General features: G+C 38.3%; 1 pseudogene; it reads left to right on the forward strand.

Moving 5' to 3' along the window:
* The window catches only part of LOC132325727 (uncharacterized), a 56,009-nt pseudogene extending 33,171 nt beyond the window's left edge, over positions 1-22,838 (forward strand).
* The last annotated feature ends 713 nt before the right edge of the window (positions 22,839-23,551 follow it).

Consider the following 23,551-nt stretch of genomic DNA (forward strand, 5'->3'; position numbering starts at 1 on the left):
GTTCCCAACCACGTCAGTGAAAAACTTATTTCCTAGGTTGGATTTGCTTCTGAAGTCTCTGTAAAATAAAGTAGTTGACTCCGTATCTGGCTGAAGCAAATGAGGCAATTCCTTCCACTGACCCTGCTGTGGGAATGATGGCTTCCAGCAAGGATAGCAAACAGCTGGCAGACAGAGGCAGTGGGAAGGAGTTACCCTCAGACGGTGCTGCACTGCCAGTGCCTGAGGCTCCTGGACACTGAGAAGTGAAAGATTTACCTTACCTTTCTTGTCCACATCACTCTCTTTGTGGGAATAAAGCAGGTAAGAACTGGGAAAACATGGATTAAGACTGTCATTTTCTTGATCTTCCCATCCCAGTGCTGCAGCACTTCTCAGTATTAAAGAAGGGGTAGGATGTTCATACACCACTCAGTTCTGGACTCTTCCAGCCTTCTAGCTCAGTCCCTGTTATTTACAAGTAGATTACCTCTTAATTATTTTTCATATGTATGCACTGTACTATTTCAGGCAGTTTTCTATAAAGGAATCTTGCTATGATAGACCATTTGCCTATGATCCTTTTCTTGCTTTACTGACTTTTTTTTAATTGCAATTGATCATTTTCAGCCTAGCTGTCTCATCCTGTACCACTGAAAGGAGTGGAAATTCTAAAGTTAATTTAAATGTATGCTTTTTAAAAAGTAGCCAGGAAAAGAGTAGGCCTATGTTCTGAGCGCCATCTGACATCATCATAAATGCACAGAACTCTCTATAATAATAGGCCTCAAATGTTCTCAGAACTCTGGCATAAAATTAACATTTACATCAGCTGTTCTATCAATGTCAGCAACTCATCCACTGGAAATTTTAGATCATTCACGTCTTCCTTAAAACTGGAATGAAGCCTCCGTAAGAAAGATATTTTCCATCTGATTTGTGTTTTCCATTTAGAATGTGTAAGCAATATAGTGACCTTAATCAGTTCTGATTTAGGTTAGAATTGTGCACTGTCTTGAGAGCTGCCTAGTTTATAATTTTTCAAAATTTTTGTCAGTCCTTGGCATTAATCCTTCATAACCTGGATGTGCTTCCACTATTGCCTGTGTGAAAAAGGCATGCAGGCAGGTTTACATTGCTCATAGGGATGTTTTAGTAACAGATTTGCCATTAAGTTGAAAAGTATGAAATTGATCAGTTTTACCTAAAATCCTTCTCTGATTGCATATCCAATAATGCAATTCAGAAAAGCCATTGAAAACACTGTACTTTTGCTGTTAGTGGTATGAATAATTAAAAAATTAAACACATTTTGAAATATACAAAATATTAAAGGATTACACTCTTTAAATGTCAAGACATTTATGGCCCTATCTATGTAGAAAATATTTGAAAAAGATAAAGAAAATATTTTGAAAAGTATATTTTAATCTAGCATAACAACGTACGGTTGCTTGATTTTTTTTACAACAATGTTTTCCATGTTGGCAAGATATTAAAATATTAGCCCAGAAAGATTTCCGTTGAAGCCTTTCAGCTATTACTTACAATTTTTTTTTTTAGATCTCCTGCTGAATCTCACATTCTGATTCTTTTGACTTATTGACATGCTGAGCTGATTACAAAACTCAAAATAATGTAGTGGAAAAGGTGGATAGCTAAAACATACAGTTCAGCTTATGCTTAAGCACTTAAGAAATCCAACAAAACTATCTCTGGATCCCACAATTGCACTGTCTTCTTATTGTACACTAAACCCCCTCTCAGTAGTGATGAAAGTGAAAGCAAATATCCACAATACAGCAGAATGATTTTTCAGACAGAACTGCCAAAAGACAAAGCAACTCAGCTATCAGCAAGGGAACGATTTCCACAACTCCATCATAGATGTCTCACGTTTGGCCCTTAAAGGAGAGTAGAAAGCACCTTATATATAAAAAAAACCCCAAACCCATACTTTCATAGAATAGATGGTGTTGGAAGGGACCTTTAACAGCCATCTAGTCCAACCTTCCTCTGATAAGCAGGGCCAACACCAACTATATCAGGTTGCCCAAATTCATGTCCAACCTTACCTTGAATGTTTCTAGGGATGGGGCATCTACCAACTCCCAAGGCAAACTGTTCCAGTGTTTCAATATCCTAATAATTAAAAATTTCTTCCTTCTCTCTAGTCTAAATTTGCCCTCCTTTAGTTTAAAAACACTGCCCCTTGTTCTGTTGCTATAGGTCCTATTAAAATGTGTCTCCATCTTTCTTTTAAGCCCCTCGAAGTAATGAAATGCCACAATAAAATCTTCCCAGAGCCTTCTCTTCTCCAGGCTGAACAGTCCCAGTTGCCTCCCTGGTTTTCAAGGGAAAGATGCTCCTGAGTGATGACTCTCCTGGGGACCTGCTCCAGCAGTTTCATGTCCTTTTTGTGTTGGAGGTATCAGGGCGCAGCACCCCTGATAGTGTCTTCCTAGATCAGAGCAAGAGAGGCAGAATACCTCCCTTGACCTGCTGGCCACTCTGCATTTTATGTATCCATGGATATGGTGGTCATTTTGGGTTCTGAGCACACAAATGTGTGGGAAAAAAATGTGGGAGGAAAGAGCTACTGCATTGTGAAACACATAAACTTTGATCCATCCACTGCTGTGTTCTGTAAGTTGCAAACAAGATGAATTTTCTTCTCCCCAGAAAATAACTTTTCTCTCTTCTCTGCCCTTTCAATTACATCTCTTTTACTGGAAAGATTTTAGTAATGTTTTCTTACAGACATAACCTGATAAACAACAAATTGAATTGCTAGTATTGCTTTCAGGTTTTATTTGGTTGCTAAGGTTCCTGTTTCTATTTCAGAAACGAGTACAAGACAGAAACCCTGCAGACAGTATCTCATCAGTGTTAGCTGATCAAGTAAAAGATTGGTGCTGAAATGCATCCTTTCAAAGAAGTTTTTACGAGCTGGTCCTTTTTTATATAATTTACATTTAGAGCCATGAAAACGTGGTCTTACAGGGCAAGTTTTGCAGGCTAAGACTGAGAAAAACAGTGCTGGAAAGGTCATCTGAAATATTTGCTTATCTCCCTTTGTTACTGTTTTGGTTTGTACTACTGCAGGATCTTACTTCAATGTCTTTCTGATGCATCTACAATCCTTGTCTTAAGCCAGATCCCAAATACATGCAAATCTCATGTCTTTGTGGAAAGCATGCTATAGATATATCTTTTTGCCTCACTGAAACAAATACCTTAGGTGCACTTGGGGTTCTGGCATGGATTCCATGACCTCATAACATATCAGAAATTGCCACATTTCCTGGCTGCCCCTGCTCCCTGGACTAGATTTCCTCCTCTCTTGATCTGTGAAATGCCAAGAGACAGATTGGAATGTTCAGCTTGAATGGAGAAGTTTGAATTGGTAGTGTGTTGGAAAGGTGGTCACTTAATATGTTCAATTGTTTGATTTGCCATTGTGTGCTTGTGCGAGGAATCATTAGCACCATCTAACCCTTTAAGCCAACCTAAGATAAAATACAAAAACATATTTATATGACCTGTTTTAAGAAGTGCCTCTTAGGAGGAAGTGTCTCTTAGTGTCACTTTACAGAGCTGCCTATTTTTCGCCATTGTCCATAAAGGGAAATTCATATATCTAAGCTAAGACAGATGATTCCACCCTCAGTAGATACATTTCAAAGGGAATTACATCCATCTGCTCAAACTTATATGTATACCAGCCTCTACACAAACAGATATGCTGGCAACAACACTGGATATTGGAGTAATAGACTTAGCTTTTTTCTGGCTTTTTGATTAAGAACAGCTGTAAATGTAGTCAACTATTTGAGATAATTTATTGTGGTTGATCCCCAAAATCCTTGGCCTGCCTATTGCAGGCCCACCCTTCTCTCCAAGCGAGGAGTACCTATCAATCTTTCATTCAACAAAAGCATTAAACCATTTCTCTCATTCAGTTGCAATAAAAGCTTCTCCGTGAGATTTAAGCAATCATTCTACCAATCAAATCCTTAAAGATGATAATCAAAGGAGTTCCTAAAGTAGTAGCTGCCAAACCCCTGAAGTCCAAAGAATGGTTATAAATACAATCTCTTGAGCAATCACGCATAGCAAGAAAATTAATAAGCATCTTGATTGATTTATAGATAGCTTGCAGAGAGAAAAAGCTTGTAATGGGATATAAAACATAGATCATGTACTACGAATTGCTGAAGGACTGCCAGATCTTCTGCGCTGACCACCTGCAAAGCATAGTCATCAACATCATATTGCAACAACCCATGGAGAAGGATTTAAATTCTAAAACAGAAGGTTGGATTAGAAAATGTCGCTGAACAATTCTGTTTTCTCATATGTTCATTGAGGAGACGTTCAGAGTCAGATGTTGGGAAAAGGTAATTATGCTTTTATATTAGAAGCCTCTCCTCCTTTGAGTCTTACTTGGTTACCCATGATCTCATGTAATTCACTTGAGACAGAGCCCAGGGGTATCTCCTGAGAGTATATAAATCAAAGAAGGTCATTCTTAAAAAACATGGCCAAAGTAATTTCTAGCTTTCTTGACCTGTGAGTCAAGGCATCAAACAGGGAAGTTGAGCTCCTTTTCACTATAGAGAAACAAAACCAGCTTAGATGTTCCCCAGCCCTTAACATACATTCTAAACCTAATGAATTTTACATTCTTCCAATGTAAGTAGTAAGTGCCTGCTTCACATCAGGTTCATCTTACACTACAATCCAATATTGCCACAGAATCCGGTCTATTTCGTGGTCCTGCTTCCTTAGTACCACTGGATGCATCTTGCTGCATGGGCTTCTGTTTTTACAGTAAGCTTACCATTCTAAGACTTGATTTTCTCTGCTGTGAGCAATGCTTCACTCCCACAAGCTCTGCTATTAGGCTCAGGAACTTGTAAGGTTTGAAGGCAGACCTTACCAGTGAAAAGCTCAGGAAAAACAGGCACACAAAAAAAGCTAGACTAGTACAATATGAAAATGTAATTAAGCATCAGGGACAATATCTTCTAAGAGATTCTTCTTTGTAGGAAGTAGCTTAACATTGCAAAGATTCTTCTCATGCATATCAGTTCTCTGCTATTGTTTCCAAGCTGGCAATCTCAGGTACTGCTGCTGCTTCAGGCTTATTAATGTTTACCAATATGGTGTCTAACTTTCTACTGTAAAACATTCAGGTGTGATTTGGCCCTCATGTCAGACTAACATCAGAACCACCCCTCTTACTTGCTTCAGAAGACGAGAAAATGGTTTAAAACATTGCTTAACTGAAGGCAGTGGAAAGAAAAGGGTTTTACTCAAGGTCTTTATTTACTGTGAAGGTGAATGAGAGAACGATTGAGTTACCGTAGTAATTTCTAAGAGAGTTGTTCATAACTGATAGCTAGGTGAAAAGTAGCATCATTTTGGTTTATACTATCAATCTGAAATAAGGTCTAGCACATATCTCGGCCTTTTTACCTTAACATCCCTTCTGGACTAAGACAAATAGCAACAGAGTAAAGAAGCAAACCCAAATTCCTACTTGAAACTGTCAGACAGACAGAGACCTAGCTATCAGAGTCTTCACCCAGACTTCTCATCCCATGATTGCAATGGAAATGGTTACAATATTAACGCCATAAAAATCTCTTATTTCTCTTAACTCAAGCAGTTTGGACTAATACAGCCTCACCTGAAGCTAAAGAACTGAATAATTAAGCCGTGTCTCCAGGATGTCACTCACTTGTACACTATGCCCAGTTATTAAAAATTTAACTGTGGCTAACAGACCTTTGAACTTCTCTGCTTTGCCAAGTTGTCACAAATACAAACTGGTTTAAGCTGTAAATGATTCTAAATTGGCTTTAAGCATTTAAAAAACATAAAAAAAAAAACTTTAAGGACTTTTTTAACAATCCCCTTAATTAGAAAGAGCATTTTTTCTTACCTTTGTTCTGTATTGCAAGTAAATGAACCAGACTGCAGCTTAAAAATGAGTCTCAGTTTCTAATGAGAGTTCTCAAAATCTGTATTTCTCAGGTGGCCTATTCAGGTATATGCTTATTTAAAACCAAAGTTGGTCTGATATTTTAGGTTACTTTCTGTGGACAGAAATATTTTGGGTTTATATCATATGAATAAGCAATTGTATTATGAAGCATGGTCCCTTCCATCCTACGTTCCTCAGTGGATCCATGGATGCTCAGAAAATAACTGAATACTTCTAAATCTTGTTTTATCCACGGGTGAAAATTTTTACATAAGCAACTTAATCCTGTAACTTTATCAACCAATGATTCTTATTTGCCAGCAAAATAAAAGGTTTCCCTATTCAGTTAGTTCTTATACACTACAGAAAAACCATATGGGTTTCCTTTGGTCAGTCACCTTAGTAGTCACTAAGTGTTGAATAAGTTTTCTTTACTGATGAAACTTTGTCCCAAAACACTGTGTACAGAGCATATGTTTTGAATTGCCTGTATATGCACAGTAATAGAATGTTCCTTCATTCCTAATAAAAACACATACTAGTACATTTTAGGACACTTTCTTCTTAGCCAGCCTGAGATTTGATTTATGTTTAACTAAATGTCCTTTTCTATAGGATTTCCAAATCAGTTCTGAAGAGGCAAACATCTCTGCATTCTTCTGATAGTGTACATTCAGAAATGTGTGAATTATTTAGGAATGTGTGGATCAAGAAGATTATGTGTGCTTTCCATGCCTAAATAATCTAAACCAGAAAATTCAGCGTGAAATGTTCCTCCCTATTACCCTCCAGCCCTGAGGTAATGTAGTGGTTTTCTGAATCCTGGACACTCCAGGAGAAGTTCAGTTGCTCTCATTCATCATGGTGCTGACGGGGCTTTCTCCAAATCTTAGGACTGGGTATACATCTTTAGCTCCTGGCTCTCACTAGCTGCTCCCTGCAGCCAGCAGAAAGTGGTGGTCAGCAAAACCATCAAGCTTTTAGGCAGAGACTGGCTCAGACCCTGTAAAGAAACTGAACTTAAATGGAAAAAATTGAATTAAAAAAACAAGGGCTGTAAACGGTCATCTCTAAATCCTAAAAGAGAGAGAGATTGGAGCTTAGTCCCTAACAAAGCACACTGACTTGTGCTTCTGTGTATCATTAACGGGCCTGTGCACTAGACTGCATTTTGAGTAAAAGGGGTAGTTTTTTTCATTAATGCAGTGGATTGCTATGCAGTAAACACATTTCCCAATTCTGTCATAGGCACCTTCTGATACAAATTTCATGTAATTTGGTTTATTTCCCTCCTTATCCCCCAAATAAAGGACAATATTGTCAAGATGATGCAAATCTCAGTTTTCTGTTGTTACAACATACAGACATTATGGAGATGAATCACAGTAAGGAAACAGACAGTAGATTTCATCATTACCATAAGAAATATCCTGCAAATGTGAATTTTCTTCATTTAACAGTAAATCAGCAATCTGTAATGTTTTCAGCAGCTGGCTATTTGGTAGTAAAATATCAATCCACAGTATGGGCAGATGCCTCTATGGTTATTTTTTTGTGCAGCTGAGATCAGGATTTGGCCTGTATGTCCTTGCCCTGATGACTTCTAAAAAAATCTAGGCATAGATTGCAGAGGATAAACAGTATGCTGAAATACTAGCTCATCTATGATTTTTTTATTTTTTAAGAATCAAAAGAGCATTTCCCACACTGTCTCTCTTTTCTATTTCAGACCACCAATTCAGTCCACAAGAATTGGTGGTGCATAAAATAATATGTCTCATGAACTGAAGGCAGAGTTTAACTAATGTTAGTTATGGCCTATTTACAATGCTGGCTGCAAAAGTCTGCCCTCCCCTACTATTCCGTAAGCTGAAGTGAACAGTTTTACTTCAGACTATGGAAAAGTTCTACTTTTCAAAGCATTGGTCCAGAGGTCTGCAATGGATGTTGTGGGCAACCCCATGCTGTGCCCTTTCATGAGTGCTTATAATAACAGAGTTTTTTGTTCTTGCCATCACTTTTGGCAGAAGATTTGCCTTTTTGAGGTTGAAAATAACTAAAACAGCAGTATTTGAGTGATATGAGTGTGGGCTCTGGGCTTTGCATTGTATCTCAGGGTGAGAACCTATGTTGCCTCTGAAGATCTCATGTTATTCACTCAACTTGGAGAGCCTGCTATGAACACCAAACTTTCACAAATCTAAGTGGATTTGATCTACCATCTTGCAAAGGCACTGCAACAACTTTGATGGATTCATCCCTTTCTATTAATGCTCTTTCTTTTTGTAACATGAGTGAGCAAGCGAGGCTGTGGTCTTAACTTCCTATCTTCTTGCTCCCTCCTAACTGCTTTGTAAGATGGTATTTTCAACCTTTAAGGGGCTCCCACAGCCTTAGTCTAGTTGTTTTTCCAGAGTGTTAAAAGTACTAGGGGATAGGGAGCCACAATGTCCCTGAAAGCAGCTGGGAAGGTAAAATAACTGGGGTCAGGAGGCAGGTAGGGTTTAGTTCCATGATTTCATGAAACCATTTCTGATTCATGGATATGTTTGTGGAGAGTCTGTGGGTATTAGATATTTTCACCATCCTTCAGTAGCTTTGGGAGGCATCAGAGCTTGTTTCTGAAGGTGCCATGTAGGGTGATAGGCTTCCTGGTAAACTTACATAGAAAAGACTCTTTTCCTTGCTGAGAGTGACTAAGAGGAGACAATAGGAGGGAACATCATTAGGGTAGACTGAGCTAGAGAGAAGAGGGGCCTTTCCAGAGGACTCTGTTTGTAGAATATAAATTCACACTCAATTACTCTAAAATTGCTCTTTGAAGCATACATTAAGTCTAACTTGGGTGTTGAAAGCTGTGGAAGTTTTTTCAGTCTCACTGTGATGGCATCAGAATGATCAAATCCAATATCCAGATCAAAAATCCCTATTCCTTAGCCTGGGTGAATTGGATACAGGAGGCAAAAGAAGGCAGCTGGCAATTCAGAATAATACTGAAAGATTATATGAGACTGTGTTCAGCCAGCATGCATTTGGCCTGGAGAAAATAAAACAAGTTAATTCCATTAGAATCACTAAGGGACTTCTGAAGCTGTTGACAATAATTTTCAAACACTTATAAATAAAGAAAGTGCAAATCCAGTGGTTGGGTGATGAGAAAAATATTTTAATGGGTGCCTAGGCATCAGCGTAGAGTCTCTACTGAGTAGCACATCAGGCTGCAACTGAATTTTCACAAAGTTAAGTTTTTAATTATTATGCAAATATAGTGCATTAAAAAGCTGTGGTTTTTTCTAAGTAGCTAAATCTGGACTAAATTTGTGTTACTGGCCAGAGCAAAAGGTCTTTGCTTTGGCTGGACAGCCTAAAAGTTCAGTGATCTTCATTAAGTTGTGTATAGAATAAAAGCTTACTACTGTTCTTCCCACTGAAGCCCAGCCAGGAATAACAGAGGTAGGCATAGTGCTGATGTCATTGTCTGGAGCTGTTGAGTCCACATTTATCAAACTAGACATGCCATGGAGGCTAAATAATGGGTTGCAAGTACTGAGGGCTCTAAATCTAAAAAGATTCATATTGTTTTGATAACTTTAAATAAAAATCCTCTTAAACTGGCAGTGAACCTAGAGAAAATCCTCTATTCTGACTACACTTGAATCTATGTTAGCGTTTTCCAGCAGCAGAAAAAAGTATGTGAATTCACGTCCTGTGAATGTATGGAGATGGGATTTCTAGCCATGCCTCTGGTAGTAACAGAGGTAGCAAGTTTGTTTGAAAACAAGTATTTTTGTTCTACGCATGAGACATAGCCTTTGATGTTAACCTGTGGGGGTTTATATGCCTCTTCAAATGCATTGCTTGAAAGATTGTTGGTACAAGTGGGTTGTTCTAGTGCACCAAAAGGTAACCAATGTACACAGATGGAAATCAGTGCAAGGGTAGAAAGAAAGCAGCTGGCCAATTATTATTTTGAAGTTCTATCCATTGAAGAAATAGTTTACAGATTATGCATAACATTGTTTCCATCATTGCACAGATTTTTATTTTCATTTTTTAAAAGTCTGCCTTTTATTATCTCTCTATAGAAGAGAAGTGCTTTGCCCTTTTCACTTAACACAACACAGCAAAAATGTAGGTTTTTCTTCTCTTTCCATTTGTTTTGTAATTAACTATTCCTGTATGGTTTCTAAATGATGTAGAATGTTTAATGACAAAATCCTTATACTTACACACTATACATATTGCAAATTGCTTGCATAGTTCCACTGGATTGGATTGGATCTGTGTGGCACGGTCAGTCACCTGCAATACAGTTATAAATTCTGAAGTAAAATCAGGCAAATTATTACACAGATTACTCCTGGGAAAGTTAAGTAACTGCAGTGTTTAATTTATGTTGGACTAAGTGCATGCATGTATCATTTCTCCTTAAGAATTATTTACTTACAGCTCACGTAACAGACTTTGAAAATTTCCCCCTTAATGCCACTGGGATAAGTATGCAACATATGCAACATTTACTTAAATGGGGCTCTAAAATGTCATCTTATGCTAAGGAATTATCTCTTTTCTCTTGCCTCGGAGATGGGTGCAGCTTTCATTGCTGAAATTTCAATATAGCTAGAAATTTTAATGAGACATGGTTTAGAATAATAAAAATAAACTCCTATATAAATAGTGTGTATTAAGAGTGATTGACACGTAATACCCTCATCCAGATATTGTCCTCTTAATTCTGAATAGAGAATACCACTATCAGTAACAGCATTCCATAACTCATAATATAAAGCATAGGCAAAGCTTCAAAAAAATTTTGTAGCGTCTCATCTTCCTAGAAAAGTAACAGGTGAGACAGTGTGTGTCTGGTTCTTTCAGAAAGCACAATCATTCTGTGTTCAGCAGTTATAGTCCCTTAATGACATGTATTTTTTATTTCCCTTCTTTTGTCACTTCTTTTTCTGAGAAGTATCTTTGAGTCATATTGCCATTTGTGATTAATGTAAAACGAAGACCAGCTAGAATGAGGACTAAGAGTTAGATACATATTTCAATTACATTACTTTCCTCTAGTGTGACATCAACAATTTTCTTCAGAGCATTTGAATTTCAGTCATTATTTAAGCTTATAATCCATCCTCATAATCTTTTTTTCCTAAAATTGGTACAACTAATGAAGACTGAAACTAAAGCAACTTAAAGAATTTCTCTAAAAGGGCAACATTATTCTTTGAAAAAACTTTAAACCTTGTTTAAATTATCACAAAAAACCACATTTTTAAGGCCACTTTAATGGAACAAGTGATGCATAATGGACAGTCACACTAATCATTCAGTGTGAGATCATTTTTATAACTATCATAATCTTCTGAGATAACCAACTAACAGTTTAATCTTGCAAATCAGACATGTTCTGGCTACTGTGATGGAAATAGTCAACCATCCTCTGAAACACCTTAGAACTGCCAGAATAAAAAGCAAGTGTGAAATATTGTTCCTTAAACCAAACTAGGTGACAGATTCATGTGGGACCCTTTCAGAATTCTAATACACAATTTACAGAAAGAATAAAATAATTTTTCAGCTTCTAACATCACAGATTGATATTACTGCTGTATGTCTTAAAAATAATTTGATATTTATTGTCAATTGGTAGGAAAGAGACTGAAGGTTTTGGGATTTTTTCCCCCAAAATAATATCTTCAGGAGATAGGGAATGTCTCTGAAGAGCTCTCAACTTCTTTTAGCGTCCTAAATAGTGAAAATGTTTTTAAAAATTGAGCGTACTAGGGCACCTTCCATAAAACCATCATTATGTGGCTTCTAAGCAGCATCAGATATTGGGAGAGATTGATTTATTAGAACATCACAAGGAAAGGCAAGAGAGGGCAGAGGCTCCACTGTGCAGCCCAAAAACCAACCTCACTGGTGCTCCCAGTCTTAGCCCAAGTCAATCAGTAGGCCAAGTACGTGGTTTTCTTTCAGAAGCGTAGCATAAGTGTTTCCAGAGAAATTCAAGCAAGCATGAAGTTTCCAAGCCAAGTTATATTGCTGCTTTCCAAATCTGCAGTTCTGAGAAAGTGTTCTACTCAAGTGGAAAAACAAAGAGATTCCCCCTGTTGTAGCCCCTTCTTCCACACACACAGACATATGGCATAGGAAGTTTTTTTAAGCTAACATGGGACCCTAATGCTAACACTTGTCCTCTCTGTCTGAAGGAGTCTCCCAAGAATACTTTTGACCATTATTTGGTAAAAATCATTAATCCCAGGCAGTTTGTTTTGGCTGAGTTTGAGACTGATTCAATCCATTTTGAGCTATTTTGTAGTGGTTTCATTATCCAAACTTGTATGCATCTTCTGGGCTCAGGAAATGTTGGCATGAGTGCAGGGTTCTTAGTTTCAAAAGTATTAAAACATCTTACCCTTTCACCAGGGTTTTATTTCTCTCATTACACCATACAAAAAGAAGCAAGAGTTCCTCATTCTGCTGCCAGATTTTACTCTCTTAATAATAACAAGAAGTAAATGAAACAAACAATACAAAATGGATCAGTTTTATTCTACATAACATATGTACATATGTTGGAAAAAGGATGAGAAGACAACACTGACTTTCTTCTACAAAATCTGTCAAAGTGCCAAAAATTACTTCCTATTTCAAGACCTTTGTAAAGAAGAGGTGATTATAGATGATGATAAACATAATAGAAATAATAAAGATTGAAAATATGAGTACCTGAAATAATTTGGTCTGTTATTTTGTTGCAATATCGTCTATTTGCAAATGGTGGGACATCTTCAAAAGGATAGAAAAAATAGTGGCAGTCTTACCATGACTAATGAAAAATGTTCTTAAAATTAGTTTCTATGAAGCTGAAGATTAATTTAGATAGGAATAGTACATACCCATGTCATTAAGAGATTTACAAAAATCTATGCCATGTTGCAAGCAATGGCAACCAATATTTACTGACCTTCAATGCTACAGCTTTTTAGTATAGATTTGGGGATTTTTTGATTCCTCACAGTCTATACCATTCAGATTGATTAACTGATCCATCTATCTATCTTCAGAAATTTAATTCCCACACAGGAGTATTTCATCTTCTATTGTCATGTGAAATACTTCACAAAGCCAAAGAAGCACAGAATATCCTGAGTTGAAAGGGACCCACAAGGATCATCCATCCAGTCCATCTCCTGGCCCTGCACAGACCCATCCCCAAGAGTCATACCACATGCTGAGAGCATTGCCCAAATGCTTCTTGAACTCTGTCAGGCTTGGTGCTGTGACCACTTCCCCATGGAGCCTGTTTCAGTGCCAACCACCCTCTGGGCAAAGAAGGTTTTTCTAATATCCAACCTAAACCTTCCCTGTCACAACTTCAGGCCATTCCCTTGGATCCTGTCACTGTCACCACAGAGAAGAGATCAGTGCCTGCCCCTCCTCTTCCCCTCACAAGGAAGCTGTAACTGCAGTGAGGTCTCCTCCCAGCCTCCCCCATGCTGAACAGACCCAGTGCCCTCAGCCACTCCTCACACAGCTTCCCCTCAAGGCCCTTCACCATCTCTGTTGCCCTCCTTTGGACACTCTCTAATAGTTTAATGTCTTTCTTACATTGTGGTGCCCAGAACTGCCCCCAGCACTCGAGGTGAGGCTGTCCCAGAGCAGAGCAGAGCAGGACAATCCCCTCCCTTGTCCAGCTGGTGATGCTGTGCCTGATGCCCCAGGACAGGGTTGGCTCTCCTGGATGCCAGGGCACTACTGGCTCATGTTCAACTTGCCATCAACGAGGTCCATTTCCATGGCACTGCTTTCCAGCATCTCATTCCCCAGACTGTCTGTACACCCAGGGCACTTTGCATTGTTGAACTTCATCAGAGGGTGGTTGCCCAGCCCTCTAATTTTTTGAGGTCTCTCTGTAGGGCCTTCTAGTCCTGCCCCCAAGTCATTTATGAAGATGTTGAAGAGCACAGGGTGGAGGAGCCCTGCGGAATGACCCTACTAGTGACAGGTCACCAGTCTGATGTCACCACATTCACTGTAACCCTTTGTGCCTGACCTGTGAGCCAGCTGCTCACCCATCACATGATATGTTTATTCAGCTGTGGGCTGAATATATTGTCCAGAAGAATCCTGTGAGACACAGTTGAAAGTTTTACTGAAATACAAAATGAATAATCAACTGGCTTCCCTTGATCAGCTAGGTGGGTTATCTTGTCATAAATCAGTTTTGACAAGCAAGACTTTCATAAAGCCATGCTCTGTCACCAGTGACTGTCTTGTCTTTCAGGTGTTTTTCAATATCTCCCAGAATAAGCTTCTCTATAACTTTACTGGGCACTAAAGTAAGACTGACAGGCCTTTAGTCTCGTCCTTCTTACCCGCCTTGAAAATTCGTACAATGTTTGACAGCTTTTAGTCAGCTAGAACTTCTCCAGATTCCAAGACTCCTTAAAATCATTGAGAGATGTTTTGAGAGTAGATTAAACAGACAGCTCTTGATTCAGATGTTGGTTTGAGTTCTCAAGTTTGACCTAGTGGGTACAAAGTGCTGTTTCTAACTAGGTGAACATGAGTCAATTTGTTAACAAAACACTCATTTTACGTCCTGGTTCCAGCAGAAGCAGTAGAAAATTTATTTTTCATTAAATTTTAAAATTTGAAGAGAATAAAAATTTAGAGAGTTTTCAGAAAATATAGAGTTGAGGAGTGTGAGCATTGCTCACAAATATTTATCTCAGTATTTCTGAAAATGTTAATTCATAATTCAATCAGATAATTATTTTAATGGATTTTCTTTATACATCTCTGAATACTGTCCAATCAATCTGTAAGTGTCCAATTCATTCAAAGTTCCTGTTCAAATGGATCTGTTACCACATAACCATGCTTTCCACAAGAATGGCTGTCCATCATGATTGACACCATCATCAGCAGCAATAGATACAGAGCAAAGGGTAGGGTAGAAGATAATTTTACCAAATATATATTCACTTGTAGACATTTATGGCTATGTATAATTAATAATTTATTAAATAATTAAATTGCCCCTTTTAGGGTTTAGGTGACCTCCAGCTTGCCTTTTAGAGTTTTGTACTGTGTATGAATCAGTACACTTGCATTTTTGAAGCAATATAATATTTTGACAAGCAAATTGTTTTGAGGAAATAAATTCCATAACTTTGGTACTTGCTGTTGACCATTTTGCACCTTTTCAGATGACAATCTGATTTGATGGCTTTTAGTTCACATATTAAAAAAACCAAACTGTTTTCTTGTCATGCTTTCTGTGCTTTCTGAGAGTTGAAGGATTTCTCATATTCTTGCCCCTGTTGTCTCTTTTCGTGGCTGAAGAGACCTTGTGATCAATAAGGTTTATTGATCAGTCATTCCATGGCAGCTTTCCAGGTCTTTGTCACCCTTGAATCCTTCCTCTGAATCCTTTTCAATTCTGTTTTACCATTGCTGAGACATGAAGATGATAGTACTCTGCAGTCAAGATGGGGCTGCACTGTGGGCTTGGTCATGCAGTGACACCATTTGTTTTTTCACTCTCTGCCTTCCCCTTTAACTCCTACTACTCAGACTGTTTCCATGGCTGCTACTGAATTATTCATAGAAATATGAATTACAAATCTGTGAGATTTTTCCTGAACAGTAGTATCTAATTCAGAGCACGTTATGAACTATCCATGTGTGTGTGTATGTAGGTAGCTAGTTAAGGTATTTAGGATATATTTGCCTATTTTTCCTCTCCACATGCATCCATTATCACTGATTTTCCTAAAGCATTGTACCCCATTATCATACACATATATTAATTTGCACAAATGTTGAGTAAATGGAGATTTTAAAGGAACATTTTAATTTAAAATAACTTGCACTGAATTGGTTGTTTTCTTACTTACCTAGCATTAATTAACTTATGTCATGCAGAATAGGTTAATCCTTTTTTTTTCAGAGTGATTTTGTCTTGAGGAATAAAAATATGAAGTATTTTACTTAGCCTAACATGCTTAATAATTGACTTTTATTAGGGAAAACCTTTAATGATTTACAACTGCTTTTTTAGATTTGGAAATCAAGAAAAACTCCTTGTACCATTTAAATAATTCCTTCAAAGTCTTTCATGTTTAGTAAAATCAGTATCATCTTTCTGCACTGCCTTTTCTTTCTGCCTTAAGTCATTACAAGATAGGCTTACATGTTAATTGTTACAGGAGCCCTCCATGTCATAAAAGGCAGAATGAAAATGTAGAGAATATTCTTTGGTATTGTAATCTTAGATTCATTATTTAAATTCCAAAGTTCATTTATGATTCAGTATGGTTTATATCTACCTGAATAATTGCCCCCAAAAAGACAATTTTCACCATGATGGTGAAAAGAATATTGTTATTTATTCCACAAAGTGATGAGCATATGCAGTGATTAATATATATTCAGACACATAAAATGTTCAGGCAATGAAGTTAATGTTGATTTTTGTCTTTGGTTGAAGTTTGGGGTATTTTTAGTTGTTTCCATTGCAATTACTTACTTCTAGAAACTGTAGTCAAATCATTTAAATGTTAGCACACAGATCAGATGTTTAATCAAAGCAGCACAAGGAGCGATGCATGCAATTACATCTAGATATTTTGATGGGAATATTTATTACTCGGCTGGGTGCTCAAAATTAACAAGAAAGGGCATACAAGGCTACAGTTTCCCATATTACTAATGCCAAAAAGCAATTGAAAGAATTCAACTTTTCTAGAGAACTTCTATACTAATAAAATGGCTTTAGGAGCATCACATAGTTCATGAAAAAAAAGTTAACTCACAATGGATATCAAAAGAAATTACTGTGACAAAGTGCTTTTCACATGATAGGGTAAATTTACAGTTTCAGCTGCAGAGTACAACATACTACAGGTTGCCCAGAGAGGTGTTGGCTGTCCAATCCCTGGAAAAATTCAAGGACAGTTTAGACAGGGCTCTGAGCATCGTGATCTAGGTGAAAATTTCCCTGCCCATTGCAGGGGGGTTAGACTAGAAGGCCTTTAATTGTCCCTTCCAAGCCAGGCCTCTCTATGATTCTTTGGTTATTTATATGCTAAAAGATAGAAATTATTCCCTGAAATGGACCAACATGGGAGTCCACAGTGCGTGGCCAGCAGATGGGATGGGGAGCTGCATCCTGAGCCAGGGCAGAGTATAGGCTGCAGTAGTTAAGGGGCCAGAGTCATGTTTTGCTTCTGCTACTCTTTCAGATATAAGGCCACAAAACAGGTGTCCAAGTCTGCCCTGTCATGAACTGGAGAGACAGTTTCTTGTAAGAGGACAAATTTGGGATCATTTCTGTGCTATTACGTCATGTGTTTAGGTTAGCAAATTTGCATGTTCCTCTGGATCAGCTAAGGTCTTCAGCAGGAGCACTAAAACAGCTGAAACAAGGGCAATTTATGAAGTCTAAGCTGCTACACAGAGACACAAGTGGAATTATTCCAAGGTGCTGCTCTCCAGTAAAGTGTGGGTGTTTTTTAGGTAGTTTGGAAAGCCGGAGTCTAGCTGGAGGTCTGGCAAATTTTATTAATCTCAGCAGTTTTGTAAATCTCATTACTGGAACCACGACCTTTACGAAAGTGGTACCTTTCAACCATTCCTAGCTTGGTATTTAACATTCACCTAAATGCCATCTATTTAATCTCAGACATTTTACCTTGCCATAATCTTTCAGGCAGGCTGCATTTGAAGTGTAGCTAGGAAATTGCTTTGTAGGTAGGATGTGGAAAAAAATGGATCAGAGCAGCTGTAATGTTTCTTTTTAAAATCAGCCTTTTAAAAGTAACTTGGATCTGTTTTTCAAAGAAAACAATGACTGTTTTCTCTTGGTCATGTTCCAGAAGAGTGTATTTGATTCCCAAAGAGCCTTTTCTAAATGGTAGAGAAAGGCCAAAATTTAGTTTGGAATGGAAACCCTAGGGATATCATCCTCAAAAGGGATGGTGCTACTGTTGCTGCTGATTGTACCTCTAGTGCACATTTTGCTATATTATAAAATGAGGGGAATGAATACAGATGCAGAGAAAATATTTAAAGAGCATTTAGAGATAATCTCCAGACAAAAATATGTTACAACCTAGTTGAAGGAGTTAAAATAAAATAAACAAACAAAAAAACCCTAAAGAAATCAACAAGAACTTTTACAATTTTTTTTATGGCAAAAATGGAGTTTATGCAATAAAAGCAAGTGAAAAAACAGCCCGGCATGAGTCACAGGTGAAGCAAATACTGCAATTACAAGTACTAATTGGATTATTGTGTTTCACAAGTTATAATATAATTTCTTGACATAAAGTGAAAAACCAGAACTTACCGAAAACAAAAGATTTCTCTTCAGCATTCTTCAGTATACAGAATATTTTATATTTGGCACATATTATATTGGCACAGAATATATCTTCAGTATACAGAATATTTTATATTGGCACATAATAAAATCTAGGGGTTTGTCAATCAAATGAGGGATCTGGCAACCTAGGTAGCAAAAATGAATCAGCAGTAGAAACTTCTTTGGTATGTAAGATTTACAACACATATTATGCATCTTAATTCAAAAATGCTGGAAATAATATTTGCCACAGAATAACACATAAAACCAAAGAACAACAAAATATCTCCAGGCCATTTCCTTTTCTATGTTCTCCTTGTTTTAAATGGAGATTTCAGACAAGTTCTCACCTTGGATAGCTTCAAAACTCCATGACAGCAGACTCAGTAGCTGGAAGAGGACCATTGCCCTTCCTTCATCTGACTATATGAGTAACACAAGTAGTGGGTATTTCCTAATTTATTTATTCAGATCTACTACTTGGTGCTCATCTGTGGGAGGGGGAAAAAAAGGTGCAATATTACTTAATTGAACTAGTTAGGCATGTTGAAATACAATGGGAACTTAATCTCAGAGAGTTATTTGATGCTGTGCCCTCCTACTTAAGGCTATAGTCAGTGACAATTATCTGAAGAAATTATTTTTAAAAAATTATTTTAGCATTCTGTAGGCTACATGAAGTACAGAAAATGCACATGTCTAACAGAGCTTTAAGGCAGACCCTCCACACTTTATTTTCATAATGACCAAGGCACCCAGGTGACATTAAAGCCCTACAATCCTCTAAATCAATTTGAAACAGAGAAACCTCATCTCTTCTGGGCAAGCAATAAGGTTAGAAAACCAGTCTCCCCTCTGTGGGATGTACTCCACCATTCAGGGCCAGCCCTTCACCCCAGACCTCCAGCACCTTCCTGAGCTGTGTCATTATTCATGTTGTATGTCAATGTTCTCCTGAGCCACGGGGTGATTTTTTCCAAGCACCTCCAAAGCCTGGTTGTTGGGCTGCATCCTGCCCTGATGCACATTGCCACCTCCCTCTCTGCTGAGCCACCTCCCTCTCTGCTGAGCCCATCAGCTCTCTCTGCACGCAAACACTGGACTGATCCCCAGCAAGGTGTAGATGTTTCTCCCCTCCTGCCACATGTTTCTGCCTGACCCAGAACAGGGCAGATGGGATAAGGCCAGCTTCTACCTTGCTGAACAACATGTCTTTAGTACACCAGAACATGTGGTGTGCACACAGCAAACAGAGCACCAATGAAACCTTTACACCATCTGTCACAATGTGTGAGCACACGGAAACTCTGACATGAGCTAGAACATCTCTTTTACTGAGGATACTGGACTGCTCGTGGAATTGGCTTTGACAATAATGATTCAATCCAAAACTACTTTTTTCCCCCTTCTGAAAAAGCGTGGCAGTATCTGGAGCCAATATTTGGGTTCAGACTGTACCTGGGGGTGGGATGGTTAGAGAGAACAAGTCACTCTTTGTTCAGTATAGCACCTGGCATATCTGTCAATAAGTAATGAATACAAAAAATATTTGCTGCTACAAAGAATTATTCAATTACTGATTAACTCTTATTCAACCTAAATTTGAACCAGGTGCCTGTAGTTGACAGTTCCACAACACAGGCAAAGCTTTTTCCAAGCCTATGCCTTCATTAGAAAGTAAGAAATCAAGTACAAAAGTTTTAAAACAAGGCTTTTAATTGTTTTTAAATCTGATATTTGCTAGTCATTTTGCATGAATAGAACTGTGAGAAAAATGTAATTAAGTAGAGAAAAAATTATTTGGTAAGACTATGTGAAAGCAAATTCACTGTCCTTAAAATCTTTCAACTTCCATAAAATTTTATTTTCTCTAGTAGGACTGAAACCTGGTCCATAGATATGTGATCAAATCTGCTCCAGTTCCAATGGTTTGAGAGGTTGTCTTGTGCTAGTTGACTGCAAGGACATTCCAGGACTTCTTTGATTGCATATCTCAGGTATGAGGTGAAATTTATGAGGGTATCTAATCTTCATTGTCATTTAAACTACTGAATTTTCACTTGCAGCTGGTACACTCCAACACCACATTCTGGCAAGAGGATAACTCACAAAGGTGAAATAATTTAATTGCATGTGATGAAACATCTGTACTCCAAGACTATTTTTTGCTACAAAAAAGGAGTAACAAGGCGCTGACAGCTGGTGCACTTCAGCTGGTGCACTTCTCTGCCATGTGGGAGAGCTAAGATCCAGTCTTGACATCAGGGCTTACTTAAAATCATGTTTGGAAACTGAAACTGCTCCAAAAGACAGAAACAAGACAGCTGGTTTATAAAAAGCCAATCATTAGAGCAGGCAAGTTTGAACTACAAGATGTCTGACTCTCCTTTTCTCAGCAGAATGAAGTACAACATGGATTTCATCTCTCAGATGCCACGAGACTGATTACCAGTTTGCATATAGCATCTCACTCTTTTCATAAATTCTTAGCAAATGAGAGCACAGAGCACAGGTATTGCCATGAACTTGCAATTTGCAAACGGCTTGTGAGACCTGATGAAACATAATCTGAGTTCAAGATTCAGAACATCATGTGAAAATAAGAGACGTTGCACAAGATTGGAGACCATTTGTTTGGAAAGAAAAAATTGCTCAGAAGGCAGAAAGAAGTCTTTCCTAACAAACATCAAATTATCAGAGTTTATCAAGAGCTCTAATCCAGATTCTCTTAAAAAGTTATTCCAGTATTAAATGCTTTAGAAAAATCTAATTATGATATCAGTGAAAGTCAAAGTAAAAAAATTTATGTGGATATTTTTGAGAGAAAATGACAAACCACTGAGATGAACTCTCAAGAGGGATCTTGAAATAACCCTCCTGGGGTTCTTGAGCTCAAGACTAAATGTAATTCTGAATACACGTCTGTCAAACACAAGACATGCAACAACAAAAAAAGAAAAAAAAGCAAAGGATTTTACATGTAGGTTTTTGAGTGAAATGTAAAATCTCTTTGCAAAAAAGAGGATGAGCTGGATTTTCCAGTGATCACTTTTCACCTAATTGTTATGAAACAAAAAAAACAAAAACAGAATATGAATCAGATCACGTCTTAGTAATGGTCCTTTGAATGGAATGTTCTCTTAAACTGAGTATTTCTGTAATGCTGTCAAATCAGCCAGTCATATTTTCCTGGTAGAGTTTGTCCTATATTTACTTTTTACCCTTCTGGAAGTTTTCAATATTAAATTATACTTCCATTTGCATTAATGGAAAAGTTTTTATGAGGAAAGAACTCTGATCAATTAGACACTTTGTCATGCTTGTTGTCTTGTTTTGCAGTTTTATTTACTTCTTTTCATAAAACAGGATTGTTCCAAGAATTTATGGTATGATCAGTCATTCAAAAAGGTTATTACTTCACTCTGCAACTACTTCATTTACATACAATCTGAACTGACTGGGTGTCTGGGTAATATATTGCCTTTCCTGTTTTTTGACAAATGCCTAACCTCTTAAAAGGGTTTTTCCAGGGAAGCAAGAATTAAAAGAAGGTAAAGCTCTGACAACTGCAACCAAGCGCTGAAAAATATTGCAGAGAAATTGTTATACCCTTTTTGTGCCTCTTCCCTCCATGGTCTGCAGCTTATGTAACACAGTGTCAGATGGACTGTGGTCTGTAAAGACGATTGAACAGCTTGAGGCATGCCAAAGAAGAGTTCCCATTTCTTTTCTTAAAAAAAAAAAAAAAAAAAAGGCCTAATAACAACAGAAGCATTTTTTTTAAAAGGGTTTTGGAAAATTTTTCCAAAGACACTCAAGTTTTATGACATCTTGCCACAGCAACCTCATGTAGTGCTACAGGTTGGGGACAGGCTGGCTGGAAAGCAGCCAGGCAGAAAGGGACATGAGGGTGTTGACTGACAGACAGTTGAACATGAGCCAGTGTGAGCCCAGGTGCCCAAGAAGGCCACTGGCATCCTGGCCTGTGTCAGCAATAGTGTGGGTAGCAGGAGCAGGGCTGTGATTGTTCCCCTGTACTCAGCTCTGCTGAGGCTGCATCTTGGTTGCTGCATCCAGTTCTGTGCCCCTCAATTTAGGAAGGATGTTGAGAGGCTGGAGTGTGTCCAATGAAGGGTAACAGCTAGTGAAGGGTCTGGAGCACAAGTGCTTTGAGGAGCTGGTGAGGGAGCTGGGGTTGTTTAACCTGGAGAAAAGCAGACTCAGGGGAGGCCTTATCCCTCTCTACAGCTCCCTGACAGGAGGCTGCAGCCAGGTGGGAGTTGGCCTCTTCTCTCAGGCCACCAGTGACAGGACAAGAGGATACAGTCTTAAACTGTGCCAGGGGAGGTTTAGGTTGGACATTAGGAAGAAATTCTTCACAGAAAGGGTGATTGGGCCTTGGAACAGGCTGCCTAGGGAGGTGGTGTTGGCAACATCCTGGAGGTGTTTAAGGAAAGACTGGATGTGGCACTCAGTGCCATGGTCTAGCTGGAAGTAGTCAGTCTAATAGTTCAGTCATAGGTCAGATTTGATGATGTTAAAGTTCTTTTCCAACCCAGTTGATTCTGTGATTATGTGATCTAAAATTTTAGATGAAAAGTCAGGTAATTCCACTTCATTTACACTGTACTATTGTTAAAGAATAATTGGATTTTTCACATTCAATTCAAGCCTTCTCAACAGCATAAACAAAATCTAATTTTGTCAGCTCAAGATGGTGGGGCAAATATTCACCACATGGGAAAATGCAAATAAACTCTCCGACTGGAATTAGGGCTCATTGCTCCTTAGAGGCTGGGAAGGAAATCTTGGGATTTTCCTGGAAATATTTTCCCCTTGTGCTTGGCCCTAATTTCTCCCTGGTGCCCTCATGCAGCAGTTTCAGCAGCAGTGGCAGCCACTGTCCAGCCCTTCCACAGCCTTTTTTCTCACCTGACTTTCCCCTGCACCCAGGAGCTGTGCCTGAGGAATGTTATATGCAGCCCCTCTGGTCTCCCACCCTGGCAAAGAGTTCCCTTATGTCAAACAGTGTGGATGTCATGATCTTCGTAAGCCCAGCTGCATAAGCTGAGCAGTAGCTGTGGGTGGCATCTTCAGCAGGAGGTACACTTGTGTCAGTAGAAGTCCCAAAAGAACCCAAAATGCAGTACACCTCAGTTAAACTGCCTTCTTTGTCAAAAAGAAGGAAAAAAAAGTGTATC

This window comes from Haemorhous mexicanus, chromosome 3 (assembly GCF_027477595.1).
Source record: "Haemorhous mexicanus isolate bHaeMex1 chromosome 3, bHaeMex1.pri, whole genome shotgun sequence".
Taxonomy (NCBI): Eukaryota; Metazoa; Chordata; class Aves; order Passeriformes; family Fringillidae; genus Haemorhous; species Haemorhous mexicanus.